Below are 16,646 nucleotides of genomic sequence, written 5' to 3' on the forward strand. Positions count from 1 at the left end.
GTGGGGGCTTCAACAATACAATGCTGTTGAATGTCATGGGAGATGGTTAGATTCTCTTGTTGGTGATGGTCATTGCCTGGCACTTGTGTGGGGTGAATGTTACTTACCATTTATCAGCCCCGGCTTGAATGTTGTCCAGGTCTTGCTCCACGCAGGCACAGACTACCTCATTATTTGAGGAGTTGCAAATGGTACTGGAAAATGTGCAATCATCAGCGAACATCCTCACTTCTGTCCTTATGATGGATGAAGATTATTGATGAAGCAACTGAAGATGTTGGGACTATGATAATGCCCTGAGGAACTCCTGCAACAACGTCCTGGGATTGAGACGATTGGCCTTCAACAAACACAACCATCTTCCTTTGTACAAGGGGAGATTTTCCCCCCAACTCCCATTGACTTCAATTTTACAAGGGCTCCTTAATGACACATTTGGTCAAATTCTGCCTTGATGTCAGAGGCAGTCACCCTCACCTCACTTCTGGGGTTCAGTTCTTTGTCCATGTTTTGATCAAAGCCCTAATGAGGTTTGGAGCCAAGTCATCCTAGTGGAACCCAAGCTGAGCACCAGTGAGCAGGTTATTGATGAGTAAGTGCTGCTTGATAGCACTGTTTTCTACACCTTCCATTACTGTGCTCCCCCAGCATTGAGGGTGGGAATGTTCATGGGGCCTCCTCCTCCCATTAATTGTTTAATTGTCCACCATCATTCATGACTGGATGTGAAATGACTGCAGAGTTTTGATCTGTTTTGTTGGTTGTGGGGTTGCTTAGCTTAGTCTATAGCATGTGCCTTGTGTTGTAGATTCACCAGGCTGGATTTCATTTGCAGGTGTGCCCTGTGCTACTCCTGGCACGCCCTCCTACATTTCCCATTGAACCAGTGTTGCTCCTCTGTCTTGATGCTAATGATAGTGTGAGGGATTTGAAGTCACAAATTGTGGTTGGGTATAATTCTGCTGCTGTGGATGGTCCACTGTACTTCAAGGCTTCCCATTCTTTAACTGCTACATCTGTTATGAATCTATCCCACTTAGCATGATGGTCGTTCCACACAACATGGAGGATGTCCTCAGTATAAAGACGGAATCTTTCCACAAGGACCGTATGGTGGTAACTCTTACCAATACTATTAAGGACAGATGCATCTGCAACATGTAGATTGATGAGGACAAGGTCAAGTCAGCTTTTCCCTTGTGTTGGTTCTTTCACAACCTATTGCAGATCCAGTCTAGCAGGTATGTCCTTCAGGACTCGGCCAGCTTGGAGTGCTATTGATCCACTTTTGGTTTGGACATTGAAGCCCCCAATCAAAGTACATTCTGTGTCCTTGCCACTTTCAGTGCTTCTTCTAAGTGGTGTTCAACATGGAGGAGCACTGATTTATCAGCTGAGGGAGGGCAGTATGTGGTAATCAGCAGGAGGTTTCCTTGCCGATGTTTGACCTGATTCCATGAGACGTCATGAGGTTCGGAGCCAATGTTGAAAACTCCCAGGGCCACTCCCTCTCGACTGTGCATACCACTGTGCCACCACCTCTGGTGGGCCTGGTCTGCCAGTGGGACAGGAGAAATATAGGGATGGTGATGAAGGAGCCTGGGATATTGGCTGTGAGGTATGATCATTATGACTGTGCCCAGCTGTTACTTGACTAATCTATGGGAAAACTCAACAACTTTGGCACAAGTCTCCAGATGTTAGTGAGGAGAACTTTGCGGAGTCATCTGGGCAGGGTGTGCCTTTGTCTTGTCTGGCGCCTAGCTCGATGTTGAGTGGTCTGCCAGTTTATTTTTATTCAACTTTATCATAGTGGTTAGGTGCAGCTGAGTGGCTTGCCATGCCATTTTAAAGGGCAGTTAAGAATTAACTACATTGTTGTGGGTCTGGGGTCACATGTAGGCCCGACCAGGTAAGAACAGCAGATTTTCTTCCTTAAAGGATAATAGTGAACCAGATGGGTTTTTCCAACAAGCTGGTGGTTTCACGATCATCATTACTGAGACTAACATTTTATTCCAGATATATTTAATGAGCTGAGTTTAAATTCCCCAGCTTCCTTGTTGGGATTTGAACTCATATTCCTGGGCCATTAGTCCAGGCCTCTGGATTACTAGTCCAACAATATAATCACTATGCTGATGTACCCTGCAGGAATAACCAACAATAGTAATAAGGATAATATGTCAAAGAACACATTCAGGAATTGACTATTTTATTATGTAATGCAACACATTAATTAGTAATCACATAGTAAAGGATCCTCTGGGAAAGCATGATCATAATATGGTAAAATTTAAGTATTGAAGTGATGGTGTTAAATTAGAAATTAGAATCTTAAGTTTAAAGTCAATTAGGCATGTATGAGGGTGAGTTGACTGAGGTAGATTTGGAAATTATATTAAAAGATATGATGGTAGTTAAGCCATTTAAGGAAATAACTCTAATTCTCAAAGAATCCATATTCTCTTGAGGAATAAAAACTCCAACGTAAAAGTGGTACAATCATGGCTAACTGGAGAAGTTAAGGACAGTATTAGATTACAAGGAAAACAATGTTGCCAAAGAGTGTAGAAAACCTGAAAATTGGAAGGACTTTTAAAAATTCAGCAAAGGATCACCATGAAATTGATTAAGAATGAGATAACAGAATATGAGAGTAAATTAGTAAGAAAATATAAAGAGAAATTGTAAGGGCTTTCACAGGTGTGTAAAACGCAAGTGATTAGTGAAATCACTAATTGTGTGGGGTGAATGTTACTTACCAGAGAGAGGGGAAATTATATTAGGAATAAGAAAACTGCAAATTAGATAAATAAATATTTTGTATCTCTCTTTTCTTTTTTCTTCTTTTTTTTCTTTTTATAGGAACACGAGTAGATCATACAGCTCAAGTCTGCTCCACCATTCAATACGATTATGGCTGATCTTGGGCTTCAACTCCACTTTCCCACCCGCTCCCCATATCCCTTGATTCTTGAGAGACCAACAATCTGTTTATCCCAGCCTTAAATACATTCAGTGAGTATATAGTAAAGGATCCTCTGGGAAAGCGTGATCACAATATGGTAAAATTTAAGTATTGAAGTGGTGGTGTTAAATTAGAAATTAGAATCATAAGTTTAAAGTCAATTAGGCATGTATGAGGGGTGAGTTGACTGAGACATGGAGCATCCACAACCCTCTGGGGTAGAGAATTCTAAAGATTCACAACCCTTTGAGTGAAGTAATTTCTCCTCATCTCAGTCCTATATAATTGACCCCTTATCCTGAGACTGTGTCCCCGTGTTCCAGATTCCCCAGCCAGGGGAAATAACCTCTCAGTATTTACCCTGTCAATCCCCTTCAGAATCTTGAATGTTTCAATGAGACCACCTCTCATTCTTCTAAACTCCAGAGAATATAGACCCAATTTACTCAGCCTCTCATTAAAGGACAACCTTCTCATTCCAGGGAACAATCTAGTGAACCTTCACTGTAGTGACTCCAATGCAAGTATATCTTTGCTTGAATATGGAGAGCAAAATTGCACACAGTATTCCAAGTGTGGTCTCACCAAAATCTTGTACAGTTGTAGCCAGACATTTTTACTCTTGTACTCCAATCCATTTGCAATAAAAGCCAACATGCCATTTCCTTTCCTAATTGCTTGTTGTATCTGCATGCTAACTTTTTGTGGTTCTCTCCTTACTGCAACATTCTGCGGTTTCTCTCCATTTAAATAGCATTCTGCTTCTCTATTCTTCACACCAAAGTGGACAACCTCACATTTTCTCACATTATATACCATCTCCTAAATATTTGTCCAATCACTTAACCTGCCTATTACTCTTTGCAGGGTCTTTGTGTCCTCCTCAGACCTTGCTTTCCTACCTATCTTTGTATTGTCAGAAAATCTGGTTACAATACAGTCTGTCCCTCTATCCAAGCCATTAAAATAGAAGCAGTCCCAGCACTGATCCCTGTGGCACCCCACTAGTTAGTTTGCCATCCTGAAAATGACCCATTTATCCCTACACATAGTTTCCTGTTAGTTAGCCAGCCCTCTATCCACGCTAGTATATTAGTCCCCCAACACCATGAGCTCTTATCTTGTGCAGTAACCTTTATGTAGCAGCTTAATGAATGCCTTTTAGAAATCCAAATACACAACATCTACTGGTTCCCCTTTATCCACTGCTTGTTACATCCTCAAAAAACTCTAATAAATTTGTCAAACACAATTTCCCTTTCCCAGGATTAATTAATGATATTATAGTAAAGGATCCTCTGTACAAGAGTGATCATAACGTGATCAAATTTCACATTCAGTTCAAAGATGAGAAATTTGGGTCTGATTATCATTATCCATATCACGAGCCTGCACAATTGCCTGACCTCACAATAACTTTCTAAATCTTCCCTCATATGAACTCATCTCCCCCACCAATGGATCTCCAGTATTTAGTTTAAAGCCCTCTTTACAGCCCTAGTTATACAATTCGCCAAGATACTGGTCCCAGCACGATCCAGGTGAAGGCCTTCCCAACAGTACAGCTCCCTCTTTCCCCAGTACTAATGCCAGTGCTCTATGAATTGAAACCCATTTCTCCCATACCAATCTTTGAGCCATGCATTCACCTCTCTGATCTTATTTACCCTATGCTAATGGCTCAGGTAGTAATCCAGAGATTATTACCTTTGTGGTTCTGCTTTTTAATTTAGTCCCCAGCTACTCATACACCCTTAGCAGGGCCTCTTTCTTAGTCGACCTATGTCATCGGTACCCATGGTGACCACAGCAACTGGATCCTTTCCCACCAATTCCAAGGGTGGAATCATCCCAGATTTGCACTAAATGCGGTAGCAGGCAGGTAAAACGACATTTTACCCGCTGACTGTGATGGCGGGTTTTAGCGCTGTATCATCCCAAACCAGCCACATTATTTATGCGTTCCTGGGAAAAACGCCATTTCAATGGCAGGTGGGCTCTCATTTGCCTGCCCACCATCACCTCGTCGCTCCATCATGCTGGGCGCCATATTTAAAGTCCAGCCACGCGCAGACATCTGAGTGCTTCCAGCCCACGACTGCTGCAGGAAAGGTGTCCATGAAAGGCAAAAAGACTGTAGCCCCAGGTTTAGCGACGCGTCACTGGAACGCCTTTTGGATGCCATGGAGGCCCACCGGGATGTCCTCCATTCCCACTCTGGCCGCAGGATGGGCAGCAACAGCACTAACCCAGCTTGGGAGGCAGTGGCAGTGGTGGTCAGCGCTAACGCCCTTCAAAAGTGGACAGTCACCCAGTGCTGCAAGAGGATGAATGATCTTCTCCATTCTGCCAGGGTAAGTCACTTTCAACTCTCACACTCACAAGCCCATCACACATCCACAGGGACCTCATTCACTACCAGTTCAATGGACATCACCATTCACTCACTGTCATTGTCCTCATCCCGTCCATGGGACCACTCACCACCCACACAAGCCAGGCATATTTATCATCTGGCAAGCATCCTGCTTACACTCTCCCCATCTCTATTCATGCAGGACAAGCTAGCACACAACAAGTGGGAGAGGTCACAGACTGCTGGAGGATGCCTGAAATCAAGGTCCTCACAGAATTTGAAAACAGAGCCATCCAGCTGGCCGGCGATGATCTGGACCAGTCCTGTGCTGACGATGAGGTCGGTGGTGCTCTACCAAGTGAGGACCCAGCAGTGCAACATCCATCAGACAACCATGCTGTGTATGATGTGTCCTGTTTCACAGGCCACTGCCATGCACTAATTATTTCCCCTTGCCTCTGCATGAACATCTGGGAAACAGCTGATAGAGTCCACGACCCAGGGCCTCCAATCAAGCCCAGAAGAAACTTCTGAAGAAGAATCTAGAGACGTCCTCCTGAAGTCCCATCTCAGCACTCACCCATACCCTCCACCAGCACAGAGACACATACCTCAGTGGAACCTAGCTTTAGAATAGCCTCAGAATCACAATCTGGTGAGCACATCAAGCGATGACAGGGACTTCCCAGGTGTCCGGCACTTGGAGGACTGCTGGAGGCTAGAAATTTGCTGAGTCTGAGTCAGATGACGAGCCTCTGGACTCAGTCATATCACGGTTGCTGGAGCTGCAAAGGTAAGCTTGGGAACATCATGAAGGGATGTCTGCTGTACTCCTCAGATTGCAAGGCATGATGGAGGAGTCTGTCCACCTTCACTCTGAGGTGATAGCACCGGCATGCCAACGCACCAAGGTCAACACTGGCAGGATGGTGGCCGCCATGGAGACCTTGGCCCTGCAATGCTGCATGGACTCAACTCCATCACTGATGCCACCGTTGACCTCCAACAGTGTGTACACGAGAGGGGTGCTGGGCAGCTCAATCCCACTCCAGCTACTCCATCTCCTCAAGGAGTCAGCCTGGGACAGTCGGGCACCCATATGGATGAGGATCAGCAGGTGCACACTCCGGGGCCATATATCCAGGTGACTTCAAGAGTGTCTGGCCCATCCTGTGCCCTCAGCAGCTCCAGCTCCACAGGCCGAGGAGGGTGCCCCTGCCACACAAGAGGACCCCGAAAATAGGCTGGGGCCCTGCAGGTCTCGGCCCACCAGAGGATGCCCACCAAGGTCATTACAGACAGGGCGTTGAAATCAGCAGGCTGCCTCCACCTCTGCTGCGGATGTCAGGGGAGAACCAAGACATAGCGACAGGGTTAGGAAGGTTAAGAAGAATGAGTTGCACAGTCTGGGCATGGGTGTTAATCACTTGTACATACTGTTCACTATTGTAAATAAACTCCCAAGAATGTCACCCTGCCTATGGCTCCTTGTTCTGATGGGCAGTGTTTGTGTCATTCAGATGTGAAACCTTTCTGCACAAGATAAAGGCAGGTGTCTCAATCCAGGGCCTCTTCCCTGTGCTCTGTGCAGCCTTCAGGCCAAAGGCTGGTCCAGCCTCACACTCCCTGGACACATTACTGATGCCTGCACCTTGGCAGTGCTGGTCATTGCAGAATGTAGTGGGCAGGTGTCACAGAGTTCCATCATTCTCTCTGTGTGCTCTCAGCACCTTTAAGGTGGGGCTGGCCCCCAACTCTTCGGCATCTGTGACCAGTGACACTGTGCTCATGAAGGGCTCAGGTGCTGAAGGCGGACAAAGGATCAGCTGCTTCTAAAGTTTCATGGCTGTGTCTCTATAATATGATCCTGATCACAGAGTGCAAGCGAGCTGCCCTCGTACAGACATTTTCAGAGGCTATGTGAAGATCTATGGAGTGTCCTCACTGCATGTCGTCATCATCCTCCTGCAATCGAGTGACAATTAGGGTCTCCACTGCATCTCCATGACAGGATCATTATCAAAGAGGGTATGCATGCTGCCATAAGCCAGACTGGAGTCAAACATTCATAGATGCAATGAGAGGATCCATGGGGTCTCCTCACTGCATGTTGTCATCATCCTCCACAAATCTGGCAGCTATGAGGGCCTCCTGAGTGTGCCTGCCTCGTCTAGCCAGTGCGAGGACCTCATCCCTGTCATCGCCACCTCCGAGGACCTCCTCACCCTCATCCACATTGGCGTTCACGAGGCTCATGCTGCAACTTGCAACTTGCTGAAGATGCAGTTCCGGTGCATACACCAGACCTACAGCCCTCCATCCCCTCCTCAGCCAGCACCTCTCCCTGTTGCAGCACCAGGTTGTAAAGGGTGCAGCAGACGACAACGACGTGTGACACCCTCTGTGGACTATATTGCGAAAAACGGAGTGAACTCTCAGATCCAGGAGGCTTGTCTCGGAAGTCTTTATTGAATCATGATATCATGGAGAGCCCAGCAGCATACAACGGAGCTAGCCGGCACTCTGAGGAAGCATCAGAGTACACACATAGTTATAGTAAAAGCGTGCGTAATTAATAACATTGAAATTTTATCTTTGGCATGCATACAATTGTTCTGTCTTAGTTTATAATACGCAAAAACCTTGAGTAGTTACACAAAACCTTGAGTAGCCCATCTGGCGACTAGTCATCTGGACAGACAACAGATAGCATGACTAGGCCCTGTCTCATGTGCTGATAACAGACATCCTAACTTTGTTTCAAAGACTCCTGGTAGTTTGTTTATGATACTTGTTTTTCTTCCTTCACAATAGCTGACAGCACAGGTTTGTCTGCTACTGGTGCAAGGAGACTTCGTTGTAGTATTCCACTATGGTTTAACCACTTAACCCTTTGTTATCCTGTAGTTCATAAGGGGGTTCATAACCATAAGGAAAAGGCCGATCTCTGGCAGGGTATACCTTTTCTCCCCACCAGTGGGCTTCACTGGGGCCAGTGCACATCATATGGGGAACAATTGGGGCACCACCTAATCCAGTAGAGACACTGTTAATAACCTGGGAACAGCAAATTCGCAGAGCAACACATGCACAACACCCTATAACACATGCTATGACCAACCCAATTAAAACATACAGCAGCCAACTTCCCCAACCGGAGAACCACCCCATTACTGTAGCCCACCAGGAATCCTTGTTATAAAAATTACTCAGACTTTCCCCAACTTTCTTTATTTCTTGCACTTTATCCATAACATGCTGTCCCAGGTTAGTAATGTTCTCAGAAACATCAGGCATATAAGTGCAGCACTCTGAACCTATCATGGCACAAGTGCCACCTTTTTCAGCTAGGAGGAAATCAAGGGCCATTCTATTTTGTAAGGCGGTCAGGCGTAGGGCTATCATTTCAGTAGTGGTAGCTGAAATCTGTTTCTGTGTCTCAATCAAAGCATCAGCTGTTGAATTAATAAATTTTTCAAGTGCAGCTGCCAGGTTGACAATCTCTCGGGAATTACAAGCAGCTCCATAAGAGGGGATAGCAATCATCCAGAATCGTTCAGATTCCGAGATGTCACAGCGATGTAGACGCTGATGCGGGTGAATATCTAATTTGCTTATATAGCGAAGATGGGGATTCAAATATGCTAGGTAGCAGCAACCACTCCAGGTGGGAGTGGTAGCGCCCTTGCCCAAACTTCCGGTATCTTGATTAAAGAAGGAAGATAATTACGGCATCCCAGGCAACCAGGGGTATGCTTTTTCCCCACAAACCCAGTACATACCATTTAGAGGATTTTGAGGGTCATAACTGCCAGGGCTAGTAGATATGGTGTTCTTGCAACTACTGTTTCCCAGGTTATAGGTACCGGTTGCAAGGTTCGAACACCAACAGGTGGCGTTTATCGGCTCCTGAGGAGGCTTGATTCTTATCCCATGATCTGTATAGTTCCACCCATTAGCAGGTGGAGAGCGACGGAACCATCCCCTAAACATATTGGGTTCTGCATCATCTGACTGGGTATGGAAGTTTGTAAGATCCTTCACTTCTTCCTCAGTCATTGGTTTTGCCTGATAGGTGCTTGAAAAGCTCTGGAGTACTTAGTGGCATTTTGATACCTCTGCATTGCTTGAGTGGGCAGATAAGCTAGAAACCTGACTCCAATCATATCAATGTGGCTGTGTCTGAACTGTCTGAGTTGTAGAGGAATGGTCACTTTATACAGGTTTCCCTAATGCGTGGCCACTTCCCTCGCTAACCCTACCTCCACCCCAAATGCTTGTGCACTATATTCAAACATGAGGCAGCCCTTGCCACCCCCCACAAGTTGCCTCAATGGCAGGGCTGCCCTTGCCCATCTCCTCCTCACAAGTCACCTCAACAGCACAGCTGCCTTTTCCCCCTCCCCCACAAGTCATCCTCAGACCAATATCACCAAGATTTGGCTGAAACAAGTTACAACGTACCAGCAAAAAGCACCAAGTCTTCACCCCAAACGTTCACAAAACCCTCAGATCAATATCACTACAATTTGGCTGAAACTTACAATCCCCAACTCGAATGGTCTGTCCGGTGTAGAATGTAGGCCTGAGTCAAGGTGACCAACTCTGACCCTCCTTCCAACTGCAGTCCAGATATTCAGATCTGCTCTTCTTTTATAATAATTTAACTCAGACATATCAAAACATATTTCCTGTTGTTCCAATGTCCATTTAGTTGACTCCATGCAAAGTCTAGACAAATGTCATCAGCTCCTGCTGGTTGAAACAATATAGGGTTTTTCATGGAAGATGTATCCAGACGAATATTATCAGTTCTCATTGTATGAGCAATTTTCCTGCTATTTGAGATGGCACAGTAACAGCACCTGGCTCCAAAGTAAATGAGGGTTTGAATGACCCTATTCCAGTACTAGTGCCTGTGGTGCAGACCTTAGTCGCATAATTCCTTGAGTGTATTATATTGATGATATGTCCTTTGTGCCATTATACTGGGTCATCAGGCTTCTTGACTGCATTAGTTGATGGCAGATAATGGCATTCCCCTGGTACCACTGTTCCCTGATAGCAGTCAGTCAATCTCCAAACCTTTTTGATAAGTCACTGTTTTTTCACTAAATGTCCAAATTAACCCCTTGCTGCCCAGCCCTGTATTGCTGAATGCAGTTTACCTTTTGTAATTTATCGTTCCAATCATGAGGTCAAAACATATCCATGGGTTTGAAATTATGTTCCATAAATTTCCCAGTTGGAGGGGATTCTGATCCTAGCCCAGTACTTTTTCCCCTTGCCTGATGCATCACAGTGTCCAAAGCTTGGACTCCAGCTCATCAACTCTGAGCCGAAGCTCCTCAAGTGCACCTCAAGTAGACCACCAGCCCCCACATGCTGCAACTGCAAGACATCACCTGCCCTGTCATCCTTAATGTATTTTGTTTAACTAATTAAGGTTTCAAGTTTAGAAATAATGTTCAATGGTAATTTGTAGTTATATTAAGTAGTTTACCTAGCTGAGCTTTAAATTTAATACAGTACTAATATCTCCCCAATACTATTTTAATCTACTGCCCCAGTTTAGAGAAAAAGAAGCGTTAAAATACATCAACTAATCACATACATGCTTACCTAATTAATACCTCTGGACTTCAGTTTTCAGTTCTCAGGTCTCACTGTCTCCTCCTCTCTTGGACTACTCCTTATTCTGTAAAGACCAGAACTGCAACTCCTCTCCTCACTCACCATATTCCCAAGTTCAGTACTCTGTCTAGTAGCACTCCATCAAGCTGGCCTCTGTGCAACTTATTCCAAAAATCTCCTTCATTTATACTAGCTAAAACTCTAAAAATCTGAATCAGTTTCTGCTGACTAGGGAACCAGTTCTAACTAGCCACCTAATTAACCAACTCCAGCTGCCAGTAGCGGGCAGCTTGTTTAACACAGGCTAAGACTGGAAGGAATGACAAGTTAATGTTAAAACTAAATTAAATGCTAAATGCAACACTTGACTAGATTTTTAAAAAATGATCAACCTTTAAACGCTTAGAATTTGACTTATTTTTTCTTTTGGTTTCTCACAATTGTTATGGCAGGTGGTAATTGCCAGGCTGACTAAATCTCAAAGGGAAACTTGGACAAACTATCACAACGATTTGCAAATTGTATTTTTACTACAAGAGGGTATGTGTACTGAAGTCAGATGTAAAGATTCCACTGCCATTTTTGGAAATTTTAAATATTAAATTAGAACATTTATTAACAAAAGAAAAGAAAACTTAAACACACAAGATTACAGCTATACAGTTAAATTTAGTCTCACAACATTTCCCAAAAGATTTCTACTTAGCTAGACTCTCAAGTCTTTTCTAGCCTTTTCCAGACAACATCCCCTATAGGTTCTTAATCTATAGAAAATTCGGTAGTATTAATGCAAAACACCCATTGTTGCTATAAGGGAGGTATTTCACAGGGGCTTCTCTCTTCCTCTCACTCGACAATGGAAATCTAAGGCTTGTAACAAAACCTTACTTTCTGGAACAAACAAACACTTCTCTGGGGTGGCTAGAGGCTGCTAACCTCACAAGTTTGTCCTTGCACAGCACACTCTTCAAGATCACTTGGCCACATACCCCTCATATAGCTTTCAATCTTTCTTTAAATATGTTTTTTCTCTTTCATCTTTAAACCCATTGTTCTTAACTTTCTTTGGAAGTTACTTTTCCCAGAATATAAAAATCTTTCATGTTGCCTTAAATGGCCACAACTTTCAGGAAAAATAAACTTAATAACTTTGCTTTATTCATTTATGATCTTTGCCAGTTGTAAAACTTCCTTTGATTTTTCTTTAAAATTCAACAGCTAAAAATTCAACTCCTCACTCATCTCCTAATGTGAATTCCTATTCATGTTTTATTTACCGGTATCCCACCTTAGCTTGTTCATTTCCACTTCAAAATGCCTGCTTTTACACATAACCCTTTGATGATTTAAACCTTACAGTCTGACTGTCTTCAGTTAATTTAAATTAGTCACACCCACACACACACACACACACACACATGCACACACACACACTACAAGCCTGCTTTACGGTATCCTACAGTAATATTGGAAAAATGATATTTTCTTTACACAATCCAATTTTTCTTTTCTGCGCTTTATTTCTAATTCTATACCTGATTTGACTCCAGTTCATCCTATTTCTGTCTCTTTCATTTTCCTGTTTCTTTGTCAATCCTCAAACACCATCATCCACAAAGTTCCCAGATGCCCATTTTTCCTCACCATGCTGATATCAGCTCACACTTAAGCAAATTACAGGGTAAAAGAATTTTGAACTGAAGGGTTAGGGACAAAATCTAACTAAGTGGACACACTGTGAGATGTCCTGCTCCAGAAAAATCTGAGCTGTTCTCATCATCCATTAATTTTAAAGGAAATCCATGCAGGTCTCACTCCAGCTGATGGGACTGAATGCTGGATACACACTTCATGGTGTATTTGGGAATTTTCACCTTTGGCCGGAGTACAATGAATGCTATCCACCAGGAACCACATAAATGACCACCAGACCCTCCAAGCACCTGGGTTGTGGGGAAGAGGAGTTGTGCCCAGAATTTGGGAGACTGTGGTGTTGTGGTAATGTCACTGAACTAGAAACCCAGAGGCCCAGGGTAAATGCTCTGGTGACATGGGTTCAAATCCCACTATGGCAGCTGCTGGAATTTAAATTTAGTTAACAAAATCTGGAATATAAAGCTTGGCTCAGTAATGTCGACCATGAAACTATCATTGATTATTGTAAACACCCGTCTGGTTCACTAATATCCTTTAGGGAAGCAAGGAATCTGCCTTCCTTAACTGGTCTCGCCTATATGTGACTCCAGACCCACCACTAAGTGGTTGACTCTTAACTGCCCTCAGAAATGGCTGAGCAAGCCACTCAGTTTAAGGGTAATTAGGGATGGGCAACAAATGCTGATCTTGCCAGTGATGCCCACACCCCATGAAAGAATAAAGAAAGAAAAAATTGAGCTGCGTGTGGCGAGAGGGTAGTAAGTGTGGAGTAGAAAAGTTTTTCAGTGCCTAAAGGGACTGAGCTTCAGCAGGGGAGCACACTCCAGATTCATTGGTCAGGGCACAAAGAAAGACACCTGAAAATTTTTCAGTAGCCGAATGGAGAAGGGCTGAGGTGGATGAAGGTGATGAGCCTGCGGGACATTTGGTTAACAGCCCTAGATCAGAGTGAGACCCAGGATTACCCCCCACATTCAGCAGCTCTCGATGCCCCAGGACTCAGCCTGGAGTCCAAAGGCTCAAAACCACTTTAAGCCATAAATCCAGTGGGCACAACCCATCATGGACAGATAAACACACACAGAGCCTGAGGTGAAGTTGATCAATGACTCAATGTCAAAAAACCTAGTGTTTTCTGATGGGCAGGTTGTGATGTAGATTGGGTTACTGATCATGCATATGGAGAATGACCAATGAACACCTAACTTTAATATTTCTGAAAAAAGACATTTTTGTCGAAGCTTTTCATCTTGCACTCATCAGGACAATTCACAAGAATACCAAATGTAAAGGGAACAACACGGGAACCTAACTTTAGCATTGACTGAGCTACCTACAGCAGCATGGAAACCGTAATTTAATTGAAGCTGTCTATGTTAATGACTAATGGAAGATTGACTGTACTATGTGAGTTTCATTTAGTTGCTTAATGAGATGAATGGATCTTCAAGGTTCTAAGCCAATACTTACAAGCTGTGTACATCCTCCCCTCTCCTTTCATATTTCATAATCTCTCCTGAAAGTGAGGTCTTGTGTCAGGAAAAGGAGAGCTAACAGCTCAGATGTGGGAATTGTGAGGGGAGCTAGGAAAAGTGGGAAGGGCATGAGGAGGGAGAGAGTGGGATGTGTGAGGAGGAGGAGAGCAGGAGGGATGTGTGGAGAGGAGAGAATGGCATGCCTGAGGAGAGGGAGAATGGAAGGGATGTGAGAATGAGGGAGAATGGGATTGGTAAGGGGAGGGAGAACTGGATAGGTGCAGGTTTCAGGCAGAACGAGATCAGTGAGGAGGGAGGTGGATTGGGACATGTGAGAGCAGATGTACAATTGACATATTAGAGGAAAGGTGGCTTGGGGCCAGCGAGAGGTGGAAGTGCTAATGGATAATCAAGGAGAATGTGACGAGTGGGAGGAGAGCAATGTTTCCTTTAAAGTGTGAATGTGTACAGCCTCACAGCAATCTGGAATATACCACGCATTGAAAATAAACAGATTGCTTTCAAATGCCCCAGTCTGTCAGTCATGTTTCGGAGTTGGAGCAGGGGGAAGAGAAGAATGAAAAAACACATGGAATTAATGGAGGGTATCAGGAAATAACTAATGTGCAAACATTATTAAACTTGACCACATCCTTGGCTAAGCATTTGCTCACCCTTCCAATATCTCCTTCTTTAGTTCAACATCCCAACATTTTGGTTGCACCTCTGGAGCATTTTTAGATTTTTCTCTACTTTAAAAGGTGCTCTATAAATGCAGATTTTGTTAATATAATGTCATGCTTTAATAAGGATAGATCCACACTGGATTAGGATAAATAGACATTGACAATAACTCAAAAGTGTAATGAAAATTTGGATATTAAAACACCATAGGGTGAAAATCTACCTATGATAATATTTTTATATCTTCTTATTGCATGTATTTCCTATCTACAAAAGCCAACTTCCTGTTGTCAATTTGTACCCTTATCAACTTCTATGTCCACATTTAGAATGTAAAGTGTCTATGTAAACTTTTAGCAATGTAATCACACCTTCCTGCCAATGGAGGTGCTGCAGCACCATTTTTAGGAAGGTGCAATTACGAAGTTAAAAGTTTACGAATGACGTTTCTATTATAAATGTAGACATAGGAATGTATAATGGAAACTAAACGATCTCATGTAACAGTAAGTCAGAGAATATCTCTGGCCTGTCCCTGATGTCTCATATTGCTTTCTCTTTGTTCCTGCTTCTTTCATCTTAACTATTCTTTTTGCTTCTGCCTTTCTGTCTTGTCTTTCCTTTCCAATGCAAGGAGCCTCTAATGTAGTGGAGGTTGTGGAGAAGATGTGCTTACCCACTAATCCATTCTATTGTATACTTACCACACCACTTGTTTAATCCTGGTACTCTCCTCAAACCCTGCCCCCACTCAGCTCATTCCTACTTGCCCCGCCGAAGAGCAGCTAGTAAAAGGACAGGACCCTCTAACCCACAACCAGTATCCCTCCATTCAGTTCCCTTCAAAGAGACTTCCAAAGTTCACACCGTTGTGTTTTTTTAAGAGAACTCCAATTAGAATGAAGAAAGACTTACTACCATTCTGTCACTATTTCTTTTGCCCTATTTGTATCCCAGATGTTTGAAACTTACAAATAAGAGGGTAACTTTACCTTTTCTAACTATCAACAAAACAAAACACAGGGCTGGGGAAAGACAGAAGAGGATGACCTCAGTGTTCATATCAGAAGGAAATGCAAATACCTTGAAGTTAATATTAGCTGTGCACATCACGATGTTCAGGCTCAGGCTCCGCATGTAGATCCCATCTTAACTTCCACCGATCATGTATAAGTCGCTCCTTGTGAAGAAATCCTGCAGGGCCAGGCAGTTTGGGGTTCTTGTACTTCCTGCTAGGTGAAAGATCTGTAGAGAACCTGCAAGCTATAGGGATTGACATTACTGAGCTAAGGGTTGTTGGCTGTCCTGAAAGCTTTGAGATGGAGTTCAGTCATGTCTCTAAACATTCCAATGTCAGCTGTGATTCAGTGGGTGGCATTCTCACCTTGGAGTCAGAAGGGTTCAAGTTTCACTCAAGGAACTTCAGCTCAGAATCCAGACTGACACCCGATGTCAACACTGTCAGAAGTGTCTTTCAGGTGAGATGCTAAACCAAGGTCCTGTTTGTCTCTCAACTGGATAAAAGATCCTAAGGCATTATTGAAAGAAGACCAGGGAAGTTCTTGCCAGTGTCCTGGCCAATATTTATCCCTTGCCTAACATCACTAAAACAGGTGGTGTTACATTGCTCTTTGAGGGATCGAGCTGTGTCCAAATTAGCTGCCATGTTTCAAACATTATAACAATGACCACACTTCAAAAATACTTACTTGGCTTTGAAGCGCTTTGGGGCATCCTGAGGTTGTGAAAGGCGCTATGGAAATATAAGCTCTTTTGTTTCTTCGACCCAATAATTAAATTGCTCTCAGCTACAGAACACAACATGTGAAATCCTGGCGATCTGATGTTTTGATATGTTGAGATTTCAGCG

Source organism: Cetorhinus maximus, unplaced genomic scaffold (genome assembly GCF_964194155.1).
Source record: "Cetorhinus maximus unplaced genomic scaffold, sCetMax3.hap1.1 HAP1_SCAFFOLD_325, whole genome shotgun sequence".
Taxonomy (NCBI): Eukaryota; Metazoa; Chordata; class Chondrichthyes; order Lamniformes; family Cetorhinidae; genus Cetorhinus; species Cetorhinus maximus.